Raw genomic sequence first — 19076 nt, 5'->3', positions numbered from 1 at the left:
AGGGCATCACCATCTCTCCCTAAAATAATTAAGGTTGTTACTTTCATTGTGTGAAAGGAAGTACCAAACTGTAAGAAGGTAACAGTTGAATGAAATCTGTTGGGTTTACGAGATGCTGTACAGCAACAAATTAAGCGGCACCGCGGCACAGTGGTTAGCACTGCTGCCTCACAGCTCCAGGGCGCCGAGTTCAATTCCGGCCTCGATGTCTTCGACGACTACCCCAGGATGCTAGGGTGGCTCTTGGTGGATAACAGGGTACCCGCTGAGGTCTGGCTGATGACACCAGTGCGGAGACTGGAGACTGAGGCACAAGCCCAATACAATGAGGCCCATGTTGCCACCTGTGCTGTCCCTGAGCGGTGCATGGGACTGCTCGAAATGCGGTTCCAATCCCTGAACCGCTCTGGTGGTGTACTGCAATATACTCCCCAGAGGGTCTTTTGCTTTGTGGTGGTCTGCTGTGCCCTCCACAACCTGACACAGCAGCGGGGTGAAATGCTGGTGGGGGAGGAGGGACTGCAGCCTTGTCTGAGGATGAGGAGCAGGAGCTGGAGCAGGCAGGGCCGGCTGGAACAGCTGGAGGATGGGGAAAGGTGGCAGCGAGTGTCCGGCATGCCCTGAGGGTGAGGGGGGCCCCTCTTCCTCCCTCTTCCCCCACCCATTCTCCGACACCCCCACCCCCCACTACCCTGCTCTACCCTCCCAGGGGGGCTGGGGGGGTGGGGGGGGGCTGTGGGGGGGGGGGTCGACCCCGGATCGCCTGGCCCCATACGATGGAGATCCTGTAGGAGAAGGGACATGTGGCCAGTGGGAGGACGTAATCCACGCGAAGGAGCAGTGGATCCTCACCTCTGTGGTGGAGACCAACCTCGCTGTCTCTCTCCTCGGCCAAACCACCGATCTCCAGGCTCCGCTCCTCAAAGGGGGTGAGGACTGATATCTGGCACTCTGCCCACCTGAGCCCTTTCACGCCTATTTTCGTCTATATTCTCCTGTGGGGACAGAGAGAGGGACAGGGAGAGGGCATAATGAGCTGTGTGCTTTGAGCATTGGGGGGGGGGGGGGGGGGCGGGGAGGTGGATATGGCAGAATGCAGGTGTGGGCACTACACCTGGACATGGAGGGGTTGTGCTGGTGGATGCCAGGGTATGCTGGGGCGTAAGCCTGGTAATCTGGTGTGGGGAGGGCGTGAGGTGCCACACGCTGACTTGCTGGTGAGAGCAGAGATCGGTGGGAGTGGGGGCAGGTGGGACGGAGGCCTGGGGGAGGCCGGTGTTCACTTACACTTGTGGCTCAGTGGAGGTTGTTGGTCTTCCTGCACTGTACAGCGGTCCTCCTGGTCACGCTACCCAAACTGACGGCTGCTGACACTGCCTCCCAAGCAGCTTTGGCAGCTCTGCAGCTGGTCCTCCGACCCCCTCGGGGGAACAGGATGTCCCATCTTGCCTCTATGGTATGCAGAGACCTGGCCAGATTGACATCTCCAAAGCGTGGTGCCGTGCTCATGTATTGGGAGGAGAGTTTAAAAGCAGCTCTCCCTTGTTAGCGGGGAGCTCCCAGGTGTGAGTCTCCTGAATCAGCTGACGTGATGGATAGTACGGTGTGTGAAGCTTGTAGGGGATCATTTTTGGCATTAAGTGCAATTAGATACGGGCTATAATATCATCGGCCTGGCCATCGGGGAAGACTCAGGAAGTCGTACCCGAAATGATATTTAGGACTTTCCCCATTAGATTGCGCCTGTAGTAAATAAATCTGAAGAGAAAATTTAGGCTTTCCCACATTATATTGAAACACATGGAATATCTTCAACATATGTTAATACAATTATTATTGGAACAGATGAACACTTCCAGCTATTCCAATGACTTTGAAGTTTTTCCAAACATCGAGTTAATTCCAGTTATTGTTTTTTACCCAAGTTACTCAAGTCAGTTAGCTTCCGAGGAGTTTGAAAGAGGCGTAACCATTCGTAACCTTAGAAAATCCATCTAACATATTGCAGCTTAAAGAAAAGCTTTAAATAGCTTTGTTCTGTTGTTGAAGATGGAGCAATACTTAGCAGTAGTGGCGCAAATTGCATTTTTAAAATTCTTATTCAATAAACTCCAGATTTACAAGTTATATCGTAAAACAAACAAAAAGAATCTGCATGTAATTCATCCAGATTTTATTCGCTAAGATGCTTGTACAGTTATTTTGGTAATAAATCTCTCCAGCGCCTGTGGCAATTTCTCTTCAACATAAACAAAATAGTTACTCAATGAGGCCGCTCGACACCACGCACATCTGCATTATATTACTGCACACTTCATTGAATCTCTATACAAAGCCATAAAACAAAATCTCATCCTAGTTAAATGACTTATTGCTATTGTACATTTTGTTTCGGGCCTAATTGATTTCTGATAATCAAATCACTGCATAATTAATTTGCAAATTACTGACCAAGGTCTCGAGCTGAATGGTACGTTTTCAGTAATAATAGCGATGGTTCACTCGATAATTATGTAAATAATGATTTAACAGAACATGGCAAAATGGTCCAGATTTCTGAACAACCTCCCTGCGGAATTTGGGGCGGGATTCTCTAATCTTGCCCCGTCGTGTTTGACTAATTCTGGCCCCTGCAGGGGGCCAGCACGGCACTGGAGCGGTTCACGCCACTCCAGCTGCTGATCCCAGCACGAACTGGGCGCCGCGGGATCCGCGCATGCGGAGTGGCCCCGGCGCCAACGCGCACATGCGCTGTGGCTTCCTGCAACGCACCGGCCCTGACGCCACATGGCGCAGGACTACAGGGGCCGGCACGGAGGAAATGAGGCCCCCAACCAGAGAGGCCGGCCTGCCGATTGGTGGGCCCCGATCACGGACCAGGCCACATCGGAGGACCCCACAGGGTCGGACCCCCCCCCCCCATCGGAGGACCCCACAGGGTCGGACCCGCCCCCCCTCCCCCCACAGGCCGCCCCCGACCCTTCCACGTCAGGTTCCAGCCGGATGAGAGCAGGTGTGAACGGCGGGGCTCGGCTTTTTCATGGCGGCCGCTCGGCCCATCTCGGGCCGAGAATTGGCGGGGGGGGGGCACGCAGAACGGCCTCCGACCGCCGCCGGGCCAACCACGCCTGCGCCAATGCCGCCGATTGTCCGCTCGGCGGAGAATCGTGTGCCAGCGCGGGGTGTCGTGGCGCGATTCGCGCTGGTCGGGGGGATTTTCCTGCCCGGCCCTGGGCTGAGAGTATCCTGCCCGAGATTCCCTCTCTCGTGGCGGTTTGGGGGTGGAGAAGGAATTTTGAGTGTGGAGAGGGTATTTATCAGCGGGAGGGTGACCTGGGTCACTGCTCAATCTTGGGCATTCGATATCTGTCATTCCAGCAGCAACCACCACCTTCCTCACGATGGTGCTGCACAAAAGCACTGACAGTCTCTGGTTGGCCGTCGGCTCTTGGTGGGTGGGATTTCCACCTCGGGGGTTCCTGATCCCAGAGATGGGCCGCCACTGGCCCTTTGAGTGCTGAGAAATGGTTGGTTTCAATGGGCCTTCCCGGAGGAGGCAACGTAGGCCTATCACTGACCCGCCAGCTAGCAGGCATGACCCACAATGCTCCGTGAAATCTCTCTCACGCCTGTGTGGGATGAGTTAGGTGGTGGATGATTAAGAAAATCAGAAAAAGGAGCAGGAGTAGTCATTTGGCCCTTCTGACCTATTCTGTCATTCAACTCAATCACGGCTGATCTTCTATCTTAATTTCACCGATACGCACTACCCAGACCTGTTGATTCCCTTACCAGCCAGGAATCTATCAATCTATATTGAGTATACAAGAATGACTGTGAATCTTCAGCACCTTGAGGCAGTGAATTCTAAGGTTCACAGCCATTTGAATGAAGAAATTTCTCTGCATTGCAGTCCTTAAAGAACAACACCTTAGTCTGAAGCCATGACCCCTACTTCTCGATTCCTCAGCCAGAAATGCTTCCACTAAAGATTCCCGGCGACAACCTAGCAAGCAAGCGATGGGCCAAGCTCCTGGTACAAAGAGCACCAGTCTATGGAAGGTTACCCTTTTGGGAGTGCGGAATTTCATTCTTAAAGCATTTTAAAGGAGCCTATCTATTTTGTCAGCAAATTATAATCGTATGTCTCTGATTTACTGATGGGACAGTGGAAGTAATGTACTGGAGGAAAATGTCCCACTTTCCTCCAGATAGATGTCAGGTGACTGGAATACTCTGCTATTTCTACTCCATTGGCACGTTTAGGCTAATGCTCTGCTAGCCAGCCCTCCATCTTGCCCTCTCTACCATCCAAATATTTGCTGTCTACATCCGAACTCACCACAAATCCCGTTCACTCACTATCTTTGCCGACCTACATTGACTCCTAGTTGAGCAACGTCCCGATTTTAAAATTCTCATCCTTGTTTTCGAAGGTCTCCATGGCGTCATCCTTCTGACCTTCCCCAGCCCAACAACCCTCTGTGATCCCTGCGCCTCTCCAATTCTGACCTTTCACACAGCTGTGATTTGCTTTACTCGACCATCGGCAGCTGTGGCCTGACTGGCTTAGGTGCCGAGCTCCGGAATTCCATCCCTAAACTGCTCTGCCTCTCTTCCACTTTCCCTTTCTTTGAAAATATTTCTCCCTATTTCACTCAACTTCAGGCCGCCTAGCTTGATATCTCCTTTTGTGGCGTGATGTCAAATTTTGTTTAGTAAAGCTCCTGTGAAGTATTTTGGAACATTGTGGTCGAAGTACTACTTAGATGCATATTGTCATTGCTGGATGCACTAACTATAGGAAAACAGCCTCAATGAAAATCGGCAGGATGGCTCTTACCCACCAAATGTTTTTCATCAGATATATTCTGGCACAATTTTCCTGACATGATTTTCTTGATGGTGTTTATTGCCATCTTCCCCTGTCCTTGTCGACTGAAGAAGTTGAATGCCAGAGGTGAGTGAGAGTGACTGCCTTTGACATCAAAGCAGCATTTGACTGAGTTTGGCATCAAGGAGCCCGAGCTAAACTGGAGTCAATGGGAATCAGGGAGAAAACTCTCCGCTGGTTGGAGTCGTACCCGGCACAAAGGAAGGTGGTTGTGGTGGATTGGAGGTCAATCATCTCAGCTCCAGGACATCACTGCCGGCGTTCCTCAGGGCAGTGTCCTCGGCCCAACCATCTTCAGCTGCTTCATCGATGACCTTCCTTCCATCATAAGATCAGAAGTGGGGTTGTTCGCTGATGTTCATCACCATTCACACATCACACAAAGATGGTGCATGGAGCTTTGGCTGAGTTGTATTCTAAGATGCTCTTTTTGTTTCACCATGTCTATAGTGTGCTCACTCATTGTTTAGCAGAGGTATCATGAACCAGCGCTAGTGTTTTCAAAGGCACCTTGCATTTTTCTTCCTGCGTCCAAAATGGGGGTGAGCTGGATTATGTTAAAATAAAGATGTTGTGCCTTTTGCATTTACCTATACCTATGATGATAATAAACAAGGTGTACATTGATGCTGTGACAGTCTAGTGATCAATAAATGCATCAATCAACCGCACCAATCAACCATGTGCAAGAGCAAGTGTACAGTTTGCATGCTCTGGAGATTGGGCTACATTCGGGAACAGTCAGAGGTCTGGGAGAGCAAAGGGGAGGGGGTGTTGCAGGGGCGCTCGGTGATTGGGGAGAGCTTGGGGCTGGGGTGACCCAAGGACTCTGTGCAAAGTTTTATGGGACAACTCTCGCTCATCGTGACCCTCAACGAATTTTATTACCTCGGTTTTTCTAAGCAGGTGTGCATGAAAGGATGGATTCTTCATAGCCCCGCGCTGGTAGCGGGTTTCCTGATCGGGCAGAGAGTGGAATGTCGGGCAATAAATGGGATTGGTGCTGGCGTTCCGATGCTCCAGTCTCCCGTTGCCAGTGAGCTATACGTCCCACACTGGCAAGAGGATGCAAATCACTGACTGCATCCATTTCCATCTGATTGACGGGCTGGAAGCCGTGTCTCCAAACCCCGTTATACACCGCCCCCCGCAGCGGGAAATTGTCCCGGTGGGATTTGGTACAGGTTTTCCCAAGTGTGGCCTGATGTGGTTGGCCCCACGGTGAGTCAAGAGGATCAAGTGTGTCAGTGAATAACTGAGATGCTCCCCAAAGTAATCGGAAGGCCAACCGACCCCTCACCCCCCCACTAACCAGACCCCTGTTGCTCTCTTTGGTTGGCTCTGAATATGGCGTCAATATGGTCGCTTTCCTTAATTATAATTATGTTTGCTCTAGAGTCGCCAGGTATCTCTCGATACCGCCACAAGGTTCAAACCGAATACTGATCAAAGACTCGATACACCAGTTAGTTAGTTCAAAGTCAATGCTTATTTATTTACACACACAGTTAAATATACTCATGCACGAAACTCTACAGACTAAACTAGCACTACTGCTAAAGCCTATACTTAGCTGCGGGCGCCCACTCAGTCAGAGGAACAATGGCCGCTGTTCGGTTCTGAGGCTGCTGGGGTCGAAGTGGTGAAGGGGAAACAGCTAAGGTCGTCCGTCTGGTAGCGAGCGTTGACCTTGGACTTGCTTGCTTCTGGCGCAGCTGGTGGACGGGTCTCTCCTCGGTGAGAGTCCGGGTCCAAGAGAGCGATTCTCTCTTGGGGGATCCTTCTTATACCCAAAGGGACTTCGCGCTCTTTTGGGCGGGCCTTGAACTTGGCCCCAATCAATTGGGCCGTTTCTTGATCATTCATATTGATCTCGTCCAATAAAGGGGTGGGTGCCCTGATGGCTGGGCGTGTCCTAGGTGACCGTTGGCCTGGTTTGTTCCGGTCTCCTCTGGCGCCAGGGTGTCTGCCTTAGTATTGGTTACTCAAATGTTATTCTTTTGTTCCCGGAGATGGGCCATTAGTATGCTAGTAGGCCTACAATTTTGGTCTTGTCTGGGAGCTGCGGCTCCAATATACAGACAAGCTCTGAACCTGCTTGTTTTCTCAGTATTGTCCATTTTCCCTGCAATCTTTGCAAAGTGTCCATTTTGTAATGGGAAAGTGCCCATCCCAGATGGCTACACCCCCCACCAGAGACAACCCTCAGAGACGCCTATCAAAGGCCCCAAAAGAGACCCCCAACAGTAACCTGATGAGGGTATCTGATGGGGGGATGGTCTAATGGGGGGGTGCTGGGGGGTCTGATTTGGAGGGTCTGATGGGAGGGTCTTGGGATTCTGGACACCCTCTTGCATGCATGCTGTGGGCGGGGGTGGGGGGGGGGGAAAGACCCATTATTCCCGTGGTGTGGGGAGGGAGGAGTTTCAGATATGATTTGTGGTGGAGAGGGGGGCCTGCCGCCCGATCTGGCACCGCGCCCATTAAATAGATTCCCTCCCGTCCCGGTCATCCGCAATATGCCAGGAGTGAATGGGCCAACTCCAGGCCATTCTTATTAGACACGTGAGGGAGGTTAAGATCAGGGCCTTCATGACATGTAAGAAGAATGGCAATTTGACTGAAGTTCAGTGGCGGAGGCCTTGAAGTTATCGTGCAGTGAGAGTCATTGGCTGCTTGAAAAATTTGGAGGAAATTACTGGCAGCTTGGGAGAGGTGTTGGAGGAAAGTTGGAAAGGAAAGATTACCAATTTAGGTAATGTATATAAATAGGATTCCCTATAAAGTTCATGAGTCACAGATTAATATAAAGGAAACCACCCCACCGTGCGTCTATTTGGAATGCTCCAATTGAAAACCAGTGGTTTAAAATAAAACTGTTGTGTGTGACGATAATGGAAGAACGATCCTGCAGGACGCTGATTCAATACATTCCCAACCCACAGATTCATTCTTATGTCTCATTTTTGAAGTCTTGTTATCGTTAGGTGACATGCTCACATTATTGCTGTGCTGCAGATAATGATACATATATAGCGACATTTTCCATCCATTGACTCTGATGATTCAGCCTAGGTAGTTGCTATCAGTAACTCATATCCTCATTACAATGAAGCAGTTAGCTAGCTCTCTCTGTTTACCATCACTCACCAGTTAACGTGCAAACGCACTGCTCGCACAACTTGCTGTAGAAGAGGAAAAATAATTGCCGTGTGTTTCTTGTGCAGAGGAATTGATAATTTTAATGTATTTGTAGTTAAAGGCCGACTTCCAGTACTTATTGTAAGGCTCATTAAACATGTTACTTGCAGCTAGAAATGCCTCCTTTAATTGAAACATTGGAATAACACTTTAAAAAAGTAATAATTTACCACCCACGGAGGACTTGCACTTTTGGGGGTCTCTCTTTGCAGAGGTCCCGCGTCACGCCCTGCCCCCTGGTGACATTGCAGGTCGCTCCCAATGACATTGAGCCCCACCCAGTGGCATCACGCCCCGCCCACAATGATGTCGGGCCCCACTCTGAATGGCGTCAATGCCATCCTCACCCCGCTCACACAGTGCAAGGCACAGAAACCCCAAATCGCGCCCTTGCTGCCCAGTCCAGTCCTCTCACTCTCAGCCCTGCTGCCTGGCTAGCCTCTGGCACTGGTCACATTGCGCTACTCCCGCTGGCCCCTGAACCCCCATGACACAAGGCTGGTGCTTGCCTGGCCTTCTTCGTACGTCCCGACTGCTGCCCTGCTCACCTCTCCGTTCTTGCTTGGGTGGCTGGGCCTCGAGCCTTGACCCGCGATGATGTAGCCATCTGGGATTCCAACTAGGTACAGAGAAACTCGCAAAACCTGGCGGGTAAAATGGATAAGCCAAGACTCAGAGCCTGAAATGCATATTCGTAAGCAAGAAGTCCAGACGGTATCGAAACTCCGTCCAATTAGCATTGTAATGGGGCCGATTAGCATTTGATGGCCCATCTTCACCAAAACAAAGGACTGGTACTCACGCAACCGGGACAGTCCCAGACATTTCGGCGCCACTCCCTGTCCAAGGGAAATGCAAACACAGGGTCAATGACCGCTTGGGACACGCCCAGCCATCCAGATCCCTGCCCACTTATTGGTTAAGGAATCAAACGGAGTGATCAGGAATCACCCAATTAGTAGGGCCCAAATCGAAGGACCGCCCAAAAGAGCGCGAAAACCTCCCGAGGATAAGAAGAAGAGTTCGCAATATGTTCGCTCTCTCTTGGTCCTGGTACCCCGGTCACGGCCATCACCAGTCGCAGCAACACCAGAAGCAAGAACAAGTTCAACGCTCGCTACCAGACGGATGAGCCCAGCTGAGCGGCAGTTACTCCTTCGGACTCGATAGATCCAGAATCGAACAGCTGCCACTGTTCTCTGACCTAAGCCGGGTGCCCGAAGTTAAATACAGGTTGCCTTAGTTGATAGGTGTAGTTAACTAGTAGTGTTTATGTTGCATGACAAATTGTGTGTAAATAAAGTACCCTTGACCTTGAACTAACTAACTGGTGTTTGGCTCTTTGATCGATAGCCGGTTGAAACTTGTGGTGGTATCATTCGATACCTGGCGACTCTAAGCATTCGGACATAGACAATATAGAAAGAAGGGCAAATTCACTGATTGCCCTAATTGGAACAGAGCCACAGAAAAGACAAAGTAAAAGAAAGCACAACAATGACCAAGTGTGCTCCTGCCTGGCTGGCTGCCTGGTTACTGCTGCTGGCTATCTGGCCTGGTGACCTCTGTCCTTTTGGATTGGTTGCCCACCCGCCCTCCTCAGCCCTTACCTGGAGGCCGAGCGTCGCCCCGCTGCTCCCCTCAATGGCATCGACAAGCATCTCCTCCTAACCTCGCTGAAGGATTCGCAGCAGCGGTGGACTTATACTTTTGGGGCACACAGAGTCACCACTCATTATGGGCCCCCCCCCAATGACTGGGGTCTCGCATTGCATGCTGTATGTTTCACTGTGAGTCACCTCTCAGCCACCAACAAAGCCATGAGACACCCAATTTTGAAAGCTATTTGCATTGAAAAGCTAGCTGCAAATCACACTACATCGAGAATACTATTCCTTATTTCTTGTTTTTTGAGCAATGAATGGACTAAATATTAAGCAGAAATAGTAAAATGTTAATTGGTTCAGTCATGGAGCTTTTAAAAAATTCATTCACGGGATGTGGCCATCCCTGGGTACACCAGCATTTATTGCCCATCCCTAATTGCCCTTGAGAAAGTGAGCCGCCTGGAGTTTTCAATGCAGTGTTGGGGTGCTCCCGAATCTGCTGCCTTTGAAACTGATGTCACCTTGGTGAGAGAGAGAGACAGGATAGGTGGGATGATGTGTGCGTACCACGCTGCCACCTTTACCCTGATGTTACGCACGGCTGCATGAAGCTGGTGTGGGCCCCATGCAGCTCTGTGAGGCCCATTCTCTCGCCGCGGCATCAATATCACCTTGTATTTTTTCTTTTAAACACCCCAAAGTGCTTCATAACAACGTAATCAGAAAAATATTGACCAAACCACAGAAAGAAATGTTTTTAAAATTGATTTACGGGATTTGGGCATCAGTGGTTAGGCCAGCATTTGTTGCCCATCCCTAGTTGCCCTTGAGAAGGTGGTGGTGAGCTACCTCCTTGAACCGCTGCGATCCATGAGGTGTAGGTATACCCGCTGTGCTGTTAGAGAGGGAATTCCAGGATTTGCCCCAGCGACAGTGAAGGAACGGAGATATATTTCCAAGTCAGGCTGGTGAGTGACTGAGAGGGGAACCTCCAGGCGGTGGTGTTACCATGGGCCTGCTGCCCTTGTCCTCTAGATGGTAGTGATCGTGGGTTTGGAAGGTGCTTCCTGAGGAGCCTCGGTGAGCTCCTGCAGTGCATCTTGCAGATAGTACACACGGCTGCCACTGTACGGTGGTGGAGGGATTGAATGCTTGTGGAAGGGGTGCCAATTAAGTGGGCTGCTTTGTCCTGGATGGTGTCAAGTTTCTTGAGTGTGTTGGCACTGCATTAACCCAGGTAAGTGGAGAGTATTCCATCACACTCCTGACTTGTGCCTTGCAGACAGGGGATAGGCTTTGGAGAGTCAGGAGGTGAGTTATTCACCACAGGCTCCCTAGCCTCTGACCTGCACTTGCAGCCACAGCATTTATATGGCTAGCCCAGTTCAGTTTCTGCTCCTTTATAAGCCCCAGGATGTTGATAGTGGCGGATTCAGCGTGAAAATGCCAATGAATGTCAAGGGCTGATTGTTAGATTCTCTCTTGTTGGAGATGGTCATTGTCTGGCACTTGTGTGGCACAGAGGTTACGTGCCAATTTTCAGCCGAAGTCAAGATATTGTCCAGGTCATGCTGCATTTGGGCATGGAGTGCTTTAGCATCTCGGGAGTCATGAACAGGGCTGAACATTGTGTAGTGATCTCTGTCGGTGCATGCACACAAGGGGTTAATGGGTAAATAGCAGCACCACATGATCACTTGAGGGCCGGACCAACAGGGGTATAAAACGCAGCCACACGGGGTCTCTCTCTCTCTCTCTCTCGTGGGTGCACTGTGAACAGGGTAACATCAGAATCACATAGATAGTTAGTGGAGTTACGTTTAGTTATTATTGTTAAATCTTGTTAACCAATTCCTAGTTCCCATGTTAAGGTAAAGAACTCACGCATTAATAGTTACAGTTACTCAATAAATCTTTGTTGTGACTGGACGAGTTTGTGTCTTCTTCAACAAGATTCAGAGGACCTCACCATCAACCAAGGATTGAGTAACACGTGTTATCGACCACGCAGGTAACACAACACATTGTGCAATAATCCCCACTTCTAACCATATGATGTAAGGAAGGTCACTAGTGAAGCAGCTGAAGATGGTTGGGCCCAGGACACTATCCTGAGGAAATCCTGCAATGATGTCCTGGAACTGAGATAATTGACCCCCAACAACCACAACCACCTTCCTTTTGCTAGTCAGGCTTTTCCCCTAATTCCCATTGCTTTATGGTGGCCAGGAAGGACAAGGGGAATAATGGATCGATCTCCCTTGGGCTTTGTGGAACATGAACTCTCCTATTAAGTGGGTGGGAGCTCACCCAAGGGGGAAATGGCATTGCTTTAACCCGGGCCAGTACGCCCACATTTGGGCTTGTGTGCTGAAAGCTGCAGCAATGGCCTTTTTCATTGCTTCAATAAAAGGGTATGGGACTGGAACAATAGCCTTGATGAGGCTGTTACACATTCACTGCAGTTTTGCTGGAGCTTCTTGATGCCATACTCGGAGCAGGGTTTTCTGTGCAACCTGTCGGGTGTTTCGCGCGAAGGATCGGAGCGCGAATGGGGAGAGGGTCAGGCTGTGAATGAGGGATTCCCCGCTGAGTGCAGCCCTCGCCACCAGGAAACCGGCAGCTGGGGTGCACCGTCGGCGAGACCAGAAGCTCCCGCCAGTGTGAACAGCCAGAAAATTCCGGCCTTGGCCAAATGCTGCCTTGATGACAAGGACAGGCACTCTCACCTCACCGCCGGCATTCAGCTCTTTTGTCCATGTTTGAACCAAGGCTGTAATGAGGTCAGGAGCTGAGTGACCCTGGCAAAACCCAAATTGAGCGTCCGTGAGCAGGTTATTGCTGAGTAAGTGCCGCTTGATAGCTCTGTTGATGACTCCTTCCATCACTTTGCTGATGACGGAGAGTAGACTGATGGGGCAGTAATTGGCCTGGTTGAATTTGTCCTGTTTCTTGTGTACAGGGCATACCTGAGTAATTGTCCACATTGCCGGTGTTGTAGCTGTACTGGAACAGCACAAGTCTTGACTACTATTTGCGGAATATTGTCAGGTCTCATAGCCTTTGCAGCATCCAGTGCCTTCAGCTGTTTCTTGACACAAATTACAGTGAATCGAAGTGGCTGAAGACTGGCAGGAGATTAGATCTGATCCGTTGGTTGTGGAATCACTTAGCTCTGTCTATTACTTGCTGCTTTTGCTGTTTGACACAGAAGTAATCCTGTGTTGAGCTTCACCGGGCTGTCACCTCATTTTATTTTATTCATTGGATGTAGGCGTCCCTGGCTGGGTCAGTATTTATTGTCCACCCTTAATTACCCTTCATCTGAATGGCTTGCCAGGCCAGAGTCTACAGTGAACCTGGAGTCACATATAGGCCAGGTAAGGATAACAGATTTCCTTCCCTAAAGGGCATTAATGAACCAGATGCATTTTTATAACGATGGTTTCATGGTCATCATTATCTGCCCTGGTGGGATTTGAACCCGGGCCGCCTAAGCATTACTCTGGGTCTCTGGATTACTCGCCCAGTGACAATCCCACAATGCCACCACCTCCCCCCAGACTTTAGGTTTGCCTGGTGTTACAATTTTTGTATTGCTTGCAATTTTTGATGAAATTAGTTGAATACCAAAGGTTGATAGTGGACATTTCTCCCTCTAACCCCCATTCTCCCTGTAACCCCCAAAATATCAAACCCAAAATGTAAGGAAATGAATAATTCAATGATTCAGCTGTCAGACAATCTTTAGTTGTAAAGTACTTTGAAATGAGTTACAATATATGTAGTAGGTTGACGGCCAATGCACGGTTTTTGGTCAGGAAGGGTGCTCGATGACTGCATATAAACTGGTAGTTATGTCGATTGTATTTTTTTCCAGCGCCCATTTTGGTATTTCAAATATGAAAGAAAGCAGATTAAAATATCAGCAAGGATTTGTTAATTAGGAAATATGGTGCAGTCAACATCAACACTTGAGTTAGTGAAAACAGAGGACGCCCCTGGCGACTTCTAAACCCTTTCTTCTTCCAAGTCATTCTCTTCTTTCCCTTAATTGGCCTCAGACCCAGTTGCTTACTCTCAAAGTCCACACGAAAACACTGGTCCCCAGTGACAGTGACACAAAATGTACAAAGCAGTGCTCGTCCGCTCTAACGCACAGCTTGACCTGAAACGTATGTACGTTGTGGTTGACCTCAGTAAAACATAGTGAGCTCGAGTGGTGCTGATCGGTTGTCCTTCTCCCAGTGAAGAGGTTGTTTGCAATTTGGAAGCCTAGCCCTCATTTAAATTTGTCCAAACAAGTATCCCCATATGCACTGAGTCTTCAAAATTGGTCTGAGATGTCCACCAGCAAGTTGAAATGCTGGGGAGGGGGTTATAATCATGGAGAATGGGAGTCCCAAGGTGGGGCAACCCAGATTTTCTTTGTATGCATGCCTCAGAGAAGCAGTCCAACACCTCCTGGTTCCATGGGAATAATTGGACATTTATCACTGGTGACCCTCTACATCTCCTCAATACATTGCAGTAACACTCCAATTTACAGTCCAACTGAGATGAACTAATTCAGGGATTGAAGCTGAGACTTTCTGGTTGACATGGCGCGGATCTAGAGGAGAGAATAAGAGAATGCTGCGTCATAGGAATAACCCAGTCCTATGCCAGTATTCCACACACTAGTTTAATCTCATTGTCAAGATGTTGCCATATCAACCAGTGGCAACTTCACTAAAAAGACTAAACTCCATTCCCCTGAAATATGTCGACACAATTTGAAGCAATCGGAGAGGACATTGTTAATCAGCAACCATCTGAAATAATGGCAAACATTCTTCAAGGTAAAGTAACTCGATAAATAGCGTTTACAAAGAAAGCACCAATAAAATCCAATTGTTATACACTTAATCCTGTGAAACCAAAGCTTGTTAATATTGAGCAATAAACTCACACCATTTTAATCACAACTTGGGGAGAGAACGCTAAACTGGAAGAAACGTAACAATGGTTTTGGCTGGAGTTCTCCGGTCATTGGGAATCTCTATTCCCGTTGACAAGCAGTGGGAGTGGAGAATCCGGCTGCTGGAAAATGGCGCACCACCGAGTAACACGCAGCTTAGACACTGGTGGTGGTGTCAGGTTCGCTGGAAGTGGGAGCCCATCAGCCCATCCATGTTTGAAATTTGCGTGCATGGCCTATGCTGAAAGAGGTAATTGCAGGTCGGCAGCAACAAGGTCCATCGTTGTATCCTGGCAGAGGCCATTAGAGGTACCAGTTTGTCCTCATGGAGGACCCCCAACAAAGGCTTGTGGTCAGTTATTATTGTGAAGCGTTGCCCATAGATTCACTGGTGAAATTTCTTGATGGCACAGATTACTATTTCCGCTTGGCATTGGAAAGAGTTCTGGAGGCAATAGGCCTCTCGGTGGCACCTTCCATTTTATGGGATAGGACTGCCCCCTATTCCATACGGTGATGCATCGCAAGTTACGATGATGAGTTTACCTGGGTCCGGGGGTGGCATGGTGGCACAGTGGTTAGCACTGCTGCCTGGGGCACTGAAGACCCAATTTTGATCCCGGCCCTAGGTCACTGTCCGTGGGGAGTTTGCACATTCTCCACGTGTCTGCGTGGGTTTCACCCCCACAGCCCAAAGATATGCAGGGTAGGTGGATTGGTCACGCTAAATTGACCCTTAATTGGAAAAAAATAGTTGGGTACTCTAAAAAAAAAAATTCTTTTTAATTTACCCGGACCAATAGACTCAATGACTGTAAGGTCTGCGTGACCTTCTGGGAGACCTGCTCCTGCGTTTCCTTTCTATGCCAATGCTGATGTTTTCTTCAGAGCAAGTAAAGTGGCGTCAACGTCTTTGCTAGTTTAGGGATAAAACGACCATAGTAGTTTACCATCCCCAAGAAGAACTTTAATTCTGCCTCGCTCTTCGGTGCCAGGACTTCACGGATGTGGGTGTAGGCCTTTTGAATCCACTTTGAACCCGAGGATAGTGACCCCCACTTGCTTGAAAAGTAATTTCTCAATTTGCTGCATCTCTAAATCTCCTCAGCTCCTCTTCTAGGCTTACTGGGCGCTCTTCTTGTGGTGGCCCTGTTACTGGAACATCAGCCAGGTAGACCACAACCTTAGGAATGCCCCGGAGCAGGTTCTCCAATGCACGTTGGAATATCGCTCGGCCGGGGAGATGCCAAACAGGCTTTTATGCGTGTTAATTGTCGCAAACATTCGGGAATCTTCCTCCAGTTTTAATTTCAAATAGCCATGGCTGAGGCCGGGTTTGAAACACATGAGGCCCCCAACTTCACATAAAGGTCTTCAATTTGTGGAATTGGGTGTTTGTCTACTTGGGCTGCCTGGTTTCTTGTAAACCTGTAATCCTCGCATATTTAAACTGAGTGATCCGGTTTTACTCACAGGGGCAATGGGGGCCTCGCATTTGGAAAACTGCGTGGTTTGATAATCAACCAATTCTTCCAGGCGTTTAAGTTGAGTTTCCACTTTTTGGTGTAAGGTGTAAGTGATTGGTCTGGCTCTGAACCTTTGATGTGGAATCAGGGTTGATGTAAATCTTGTCCTTTACTCCCTCTTTTTGACCCAGCTAATTCTGGAATACATCTTTATGTTTACATAAGGCTTCCTGGAAAACATTATCAAAAATCTTGAAGATTCCCAACCAGTTTAACTTTGATTTGGCGCAACCGACCCCGTCCCATGAGACTTGGCCGATCTCCCTCGACAATGACCATAGTTAGCGGGGCATCCTGTTGCTGATGTGACACTGGTGCCATGGTTCCCAAAATATTCAGCATCTCCATTGTTTCCGTCGCCAACTTGGACCTTGAGCTACTCAAGTTCAAAGACCGAACTCCTCCTCGAAGATATTTAAATGTTTGTTCGCCCACAACCATGGCTGACTCCCTGGTGTCAACCTCCATCTTTAGTGGTCTTCCATTTAGTGTGAAGATGATCCCAGTTGGGGCTGTTTTGCTCATTCTTGCCATGTTTAACCTGTGCTTTTGGTTCTTCATTTGAATTACTCTTCACTTTGTTCACTGGAGGCAGGTCTTATAGCTTTCTTTTTAAATTGCCACATTCTGATGGATGTGGCAACGTGCATGATTATGGCCTTCCTATTGCACCAAAAACAAATAAACTCTGTACAGCGACGCGGCCCCTGGGCATGCTCTCCCCTACATTGATAGTAGTTGTCCTGATTTCTGGGCTGATGACCCAATTTCTTTCCTGACCACTGACTTCGATCCTGTTCCTGGAACGGTGGCTGAACCTCCTCTGTCCCTGTCGACTTGGCTGCACACCTTGCAGCCGCAACATTCCACAGTTGGTGCACCTTGCTCTCTTGCACGCTTTGCAGCTCTGACTTGCCCCTCTCGATGCACTCGGTTGCCTGAGCGATCTCGATTGTCCTTTCCAGGTTAATCTCCGTTTCAGCCAGAAGCTTCTTTGCACACCTATGTTGTTAATACCGCTCCCTAGTCAGTGATGTGTTGGGTGTTCTGGATCTGTGGAACACATACAGGTCACCAACACTTGAAATAGTGCAACACTATTTTATTTAATCATTAGCTGTTTAACATAATCTGACTGTGGGTTAATACGATACGAGCTTTAACTAAAGACCTTTGCCTTGTCCTAACCAGTCGATGCACTCAGCACATGGTGAATGTCTGTGTTGCAGGCTGTGAGCTCTGTCCTCCTAGCTAGCTGCCTGCAACTCGAATGAGCGGGAACTCTGATGCCCCCTGTCTTTATAGTGCGTGTGCTCTAACCGGTGATTGGCTGCGGTGTTGCGTGTATTGATTGGTCCCACTGTGTGTCCATCAGTGTGTGTCTGCACCATGATATACTGGTGTATATTATGACATCCCCCCTTTTATAAAAAATGTACCTGTGTGGCAATAAATAGTGTGTGGTGAATGTCCCTGACTACGTGTGTGTGAAATATTTACAGGACTATGTACATGAGAACTAAGCTATTTACAAGGGAAGGTGCCTGGTGCAGAAAAACAGTATGTCACAAGAATAACGAGATGAACACTATATACAAACCACGTAAACGATTAAACGGAAGAACAGAACAAATCAGAAAGTTCATAAGTCCACAAAGTTCACAAATTAAGTCTCTGAGGTGGGCGACGAATTCTGATTGACCGCCTCAAGGGTGGGTCGGGAGCCGCCGGCTGAGGAGCGGCGGCGGCGGGCTGATGTTGTCCATGTTGCAGGATGACGGAATGCTGGCGGAAGGCAGATCACTTGCAGGTAGGTCTAAGAAGTGCTGATATCCCACCACTCCTGGTATCATGATGCGTTGGGTGTTCTGGATCTGTGGAACACAAACAGGTCACCAACACTTGAAATAGTGCAAGACTATTTTGTTGAATCATTAGCTGTTTAACATACTCTGGCTGTGGGTTAATACGATACTAGCTTTAATTAAAGACCTTTGCCTTGTCTTAACCAGTCGATGCAATCAACACATGGTTAATGTCTGTGTTGCAGGCTGTGAGCTCTGTCCTCCTAGCTAGCTGCAACTCGAATGAGCGGGAACTCTGATGCCCCCTGTCTTTATAGTGAGTGTGCTCTAACCGGTGATTGGCTGCGGTGTTGTGTGTGTTGATTGGTCCCACTGTGTGTCTATCAGTGTGTGTCTGCACCATGATATACTGGTGTATATTATGACAGTCAGTTTCACCAATTGGTCAAATGGCTTTGTCTCGGGAGCCTCCGGGGGATGTCAAATTCCTTATGAGGTTGTAAGTCTGGGGCCCACAAACCATTAATAGGATAATCTTCTGTTTATCCTCGCCCGTTAATTAATTTGCTGCTCAATATAATGGCTCCAGTCTTTGACTACCTGGTCGAATCATGGGCATTTTTCACTCACTGATTTATGATCTTATGATGCTTTTTGACTTCTCTTTTCATTTTGGAGGATTGTCCCATCCCACTTGAATTTTAAACGACTGTGGACTTGTGATCGACCCGGTTTACACCCATTGCCAATGTGGTGGTTCGAGGCAATGCCAGAGAGACTTCCAGTACAGCGAAACAATGGTTTATTGCTGACAAACTAGGCACAGAGTCACTAAACAGGTCTTCACTCTCTCTGGCTCTAGGGACCAGTCTGCCTGGGACCCCGCTCTATGGCCCCGCGCTTTTTCTCCAATTGGTCGGAGTTCATGCATTCCCACGCGATTGGCCCCGAGTCGGTCACGTGGACCTCGAGGGCTCGCCCCTTAAAGGGGCCACGCTACCACACGGTCATTGGTCATGGAACCCAGAAAGCTAACATACAGGTGCAGAAGGTAATAGGGAAGGAGAAAGGAATGCTGGCTTT

At 48.9% G+C, this 19076-nt stretch overlaps 1 long non-coding RNA gene across 1 annotated transcript in view; it reads right to left on the bottom strand.

Moving 5' to 3' along the window:
• Positions 1 to 17273: 17273 nt before the first annotated feature.
• The window catches only part of LOC140393500 (uncharacterized), a 92979-nt gene continuing 91176 nt past the window's right edge, over positions 17274 to 19076 (bottom strand). Inside the window, exon 3 of the long non-coding RNA XR_011935627.1 lies at positions 17274 to 18062. This is a non-coding gene — a long non-coding RNA (uncharacterized lncRNA). The remainder of the gene's footprint in view (positions 18063 to 19076) is intronic.

Source organism: Scyliorhinus torazame, chromosome 17 (genome assembly GCF_047496885.1).
Source record: "Scyliorhinus torazame isolate Kashiwa2021f chromosome 17, sScyTor2.1, whole genome shotgun sequence".
NCBI lineage: Eukaryota > Metazoa > Chordata > Chondrichthyes > Carcharhiniformes > Scyliorhinidae > Scyliorhinus > Scyliorhinus torazame.
Note: the sequence above shows the minus strand (reverse complement) of the source record. Positions and strands in the feature narration are given on the sequence as shown.